The sequence below is a fragment of the Pygoscelis adeliae genome, unplaced genomic scaffold (assembly GCF_000699105.1).
Source record: "Pygoscelis adeliae isolate BGI_AS28 unplaced genomic scaffold, ASM69910v1 Scaffold137, whole genome shotgun sequence".
Lineage (NCBI taxonomy): Eukaryota > Metazoa > Chordata > Aves > Sphenisciformes > Spheniscidae > Pygoscelis > Pygoscelis adeliae.
In genome coordinates, this window is record NW_008825099.1 from 103,328 (window position 1) to 107,996 (window position 4,669).

Below are 4,669 nucleotides of genomic sequence, written 5' to 3' on the forward strand. Positions count from 1 at the left end.
GGAAGAGCATGGGTGTGGAGACTTAAATAGAAATACATTGCAAGAGGGGAAGTCTGGAAGAAGGAAATACAATGCTAGTTAAGACAGACCCAAGTTGTGCTTAGGTGCAAGATGGGAGCTAAGTTACAGTGTGCTTTGTGTCTATCCTTGGGTCACATAATGTTTTTGTTTTATGGTTAGTGAATGGTGATGCAGAAAGGCTCTTTGTAGGGAGGAAATGAGGCCCCACAAAGCCCTACGTCTGCATCCACTGTGCTAAAAGCTTAAGCAGAACAAGAATAATAGTGTTAGCATCCTAAAAAACTTTCCTTCAAAGTGGATTCAAGCAGCAGCAGATGCAAAGAGGGTAGCCCAAAAAAGAAGAGAGGTAATATCAGAGGGGTAGGAGCCATGCTTCTGCGCCCAGTCCAGCAAAGACTCTCAAAGGAGAGACACAGGATTTGGTACAGGATTGTAAGAAAAAAAATTTGGCTCCTGCTTGTACTGGGTTATCCCCAACATTCACATTTTCAAGCCTTTGCCACAGAAAACTACTTTTTGAAGAGAGCGAGTTTCTCCTGAAATCACAAAATTTCAAGACATGGTATTAATACATGAACTGGCTACTATGATTTCATGTTGAGTTTAGAAGTGGCACCTTAAAAAGTCAGATACTGCTGGCAGACCCACAGCAACAGATTCCTGGCGGAGGGGGAGAAGTCAATTTACTGGCATGTGGTACAGCAGAAGTAACATTTGGTCTTTGAAACTTCTGTACCTTAGGGCGTTGATTGCAGCAAAAAAAAGGTTTAAACTCCTAGTTACTGAAGGAGGAAGCAAAAAGCATTACTTGTCTTATGGCCAGAGAAGAGAAGGCCAAGAATTTTTTGGATGCCTGGCTGACCCACTTTTTGTAATGCAGATGACTGCTTGCTGTTCATAACCTTAACCTGTTTTGAAGGGAAGTACAGTTACCGGATTACAGTTTATGGGGTTGGGGTAACTTGGTAGAGCTCAGTGTTAACCAGGAACCTGAATCAGCAGTAAGTGCTCTGTAATAATTCAGTCCAAACTCTGCAAGGCATTAGCCGCGCAGTTATCACTGTTTGGAGATAGTGATGACAAGGAAGCGTATTTCAGTTTAAGTGGAACTGACCTTTTAGAGGGAGGTTTGCTGGTTTGAATGTTTGCCTTCGATGTGGCAAAACATGAAACACACAATGACTTTTTATGTGGTCCTGGAAACTTAACTGTGGCACATCTGTGGAGACTGGTAATGCCCTTCATCTGATCAGCTAACACAGCTGGATAAATCAATGAGTTTTAGGGCAACCAAACCTTTTATTTTGGGGTTGCACAGGTATGGTTTGTTTTTTTTCCCAGGTAAGCAAATATATTCCCCCAAGTATGTTAGCTCAGGTCTGGCCTTGGTAGGAATCAGATGGATAATACGCCTAGACCTGGGAGCTTGGAGATGCTCCTTGTGTGTCTGCTGTCATAATGCAGCTTTTATGTCTCTTGCCTCTGCAGGTGAGCTGCACCTTCCATGCTGTACTATGGCGTGCACACAAAGGACACGGCTATAGGTGAAAGGAGGATGATTGTGAGAAAAGCTACTGGAGAATTCCAGGTATCTTACCTTTTATGGGGTGGTGCAGTGGTGGAAAAGAGCTTTTCTTCCAGCCTTCCTCTGCCCTTTGCTATTTGAAGTACCACCAGCAAACCTTACTGGTCTGAAAGGAGGGATGAGCTGCCAGTTGCAGTTTCTCATCTCATGGGTTTGAAGAGCTGTCTCTCAGATTGGCTTGCCTGAAGCCTGAAAATGCTCATTCCTGGGGTAACCACAAGAGGCTTTTCCAGAGCAAAGGCCACTAAAACACTGTCTGCAGGGCTTGAGGGGAACTTCAGAACAGGAATCCAGTACAGCCTGATCTTCCATCTGTTTTAGTAACAGTCTCTAGAGCTGGGAATTAAAATGCATGCAAATAATAGATTTAAATATACTGATATTCTTTCTTGCTTTCAGCTTTGAGAACAAGGGGCTAGTTCATTTTGAGGAAGTGAACTCAAAACACTTAAGTATGCAGACTGCAAACTTTGGCTTAATCATTTCTACGAAACAACATAACAATCTTTGTATAATTCAACAGTGAGAAAATCAACCTTGTTCGTGTCTCCTTAGCATCCCTTCTGCCCTGGGCACTTCCTGAATTCAGCTGTTATTCTGTTTTCACGTACTAAATTCACTTCTAGCTATTGTGAAAGAAGGAAGTGAGTAGGCAGAATTGCTCCCCTGTGGTGTGACAGTGGGAAAGGACTGAAAAGACATGAACTTGCTAGTTCTGCTGTTTATGAAGGCAGACTTTTTTTCTTCATGTTATGTATTAAGTTTTTAAGATGGTAAGTAAGTCAGCAGATACATATTAGCTTCAATAACATGAAATTGTACAGCTTAAGACTCTGGCCCTGAGGCTGTCAACACTCTGAAAACTCACATTGTGACAGAGCTGCAATAGTCAGAAAATGTATTTCCTTTTCCCCATGTGTGACTCTCAGTAGTTTGATCTTTGCTAAATGTCAAGTGTGGGGTTTAATTCTGCGTTTCCTGGCTTGCGTGTACCTCCCACTTTAACTTCAGACATGGCTGCTGGCGTAGTTTTATCATGTGCTAACATTAACACCTTGATAAAAAGAAGGAGCATAGTACGCACTACAGACTCGCCCTAAATACTGTAGGCAAATATAATCTTTTTGCTGATAATGCAGTCCATAAGGAATAAAGGTAAAAACTGTAGATTACAATGGCAGGGGGACCAGGGGAGTGCACTGCTCTATCAGGGTGCAGGACCTTTCCCTTTTGATAAGGGAAGGGAGGGAAATGAAGGTAAGTTCAAAGATTTGGTTGTCCACCTAATATGACAAATAGAAACTGGTAAGCTGGAGATGTTTGTTAATAAGTACTATGGCTTCCTTGTCAGTTCTGTTTGCTGGAGCTCCTTGCTTTTCCAGGAGCCAGCAATACCTACCAAGTTCCCCACTACCAGAGCTTTTCTGATGGCAGAGACTTGGGATGATCCAGCAAGGTGGAATCACAGAGATGGCTGGTTTCTGGATGCTGTAATATTGCATGTGCTCCCATAGCTAAATAAGGCAGATCCGCTGATGTTTTGCATTCCGCAGCTCAGCTCCAGCCCCATTCCCTGCAAGAAAATGAAGCACTGGACTGCTGCCTTCCAGCTCATAAAAAAAGGAGCCATCCCACTTCTCAGAGGATGGTTAGTTCTTGGGGATAGAGAGTGAATAGCAAGAGGTAGCCTGGCACTAGAGCTGGGTTTAGTTACAGCCTAGGAGGTAGCTAGGCTTGCATCTCTACTTGCACAGTGACCCCAAAAGCGCAGACCTGGCTCGAGGGAGGCTGTAAGTGTAAGGCAGAGTTGCGGCTGCTGTGCCTGAAAAGCAGACTGAAAGGCTGTCCCCCTGGGAACCTTCCCCAGCTTGAGCCAGCTCACCTGGGAGCAAAACAAAACCCTCTTGGCAACCATGGAACTTCAAATTTATTTTCTTCCTTTTAATGATTTCCTTCTAAGCACATCAGTTTGCCATCACTGCTTTGCAGTCCAAAGGCTCTCGGAAAAAACTATCAACTCCTTCCCAGCCTCACTGGCAGTGTATGTGCCAAGAAGCGCAGCCAGCTCTCCCCTAGCAGCACTTCTCGGCAGGCCGGCCGGCAGCTTTCCTCCCCAACTGCCTGCCCGGACAATAAAAGGGGCTGCTCCCTGACCTTCGCCGGCAGCGGTGTCTGGGGATGTCTGGCTGTGCCACGCACGCTCTGTCAGGTGGCACTGCAATATATTCTCTTTGCTGGGTAAGCATCCGGCATGTGGTCAGGGGCACTCGCTGCTGCGAGTTAGACCCACTAACACCACTGTTAGAGAGTCAGGATATCTGTGTCGCTCCCCCGTGACTGCTGCTGGGGTCCTTGTCACCATGCCTGTCGTGGCTGTCACAGCATGCAGCAATCGTGCCATGTGCCAAAGTGATGTGTATGCCCCAAATTCAGTGGGGTTCGTATCCTATTTTCCAGCAGGGTTTGCAAAGCTTCCACCGTGCTGCCTGTTAAACTTGGTGCCACGTGGGAGAGCGTGGACACCCTTGGTGTGCAGCAGCTGATGACTCGCCTGCTGTTTTCTTCACCCCCAATGAATTATTGTAGATGAGCCCTGTAAGCCCTAGGAGAAAGATTCACAGCGTACCCATCTGCTGACAGCCCAAGTGAGAATTGTGGGGGTTTTTTTGCCTGGGCCCTGCTATGTTGTTTCTATCCCGCGGACCCAGCACAGCCCTGCGCTCACCACTCCTCAGGGCTTTTCCAGGATGCGCTTTGGGTTGGGGCTTGTACAGCAGCGGCGTAAAACGACCAACTCCTGGGTGGGACAAAACAAAAGCTCGTGTGCGAGGTGTGGGATGGTGCCACTGGCAGCCCCGCTGCTGCCTCTCCTCACCCAGGTGAGGGGCAATGGTACCAAAACCTCTCCCCTCTGAACCCAGAGAATTAAAACCCAGTTAAATGTGTTTTGAGGAAAACCTGACTGCAAACAGCTTTGACACCCCCCCGCACACCCACCCATCCACCCATTTCTCCGTATGTATCTTTCTCCTCTTTTCTCTTTCTCCCCACACACAGCCCCTC

At 46.5% G+C, this 4,669-nt stretch overlaps 1 protein-coding gene across 1 annotated transcript in view; it reads left to right on the plus strand.

Moving 5' to 3' along the window:
* Positions 1-4,214: 4,214 nt before the first annotated feature.
* The window catches only part of CHGB (chromogranin B (secretogranin 1)), a 79,885-nt gene continuing 79,430 nt past the window's right edge, over positions 4,215-4,669 (plus strand). Inside the window, exon 1 of the mRNA XM_009327094.1 lies at positions 4,215-4,251. The gene's annotated coding sequence lies outside the window, so the exon portion shown is untranslated. The remainder of the gene's footprint in view (positions 4,252-4,669) is intronic.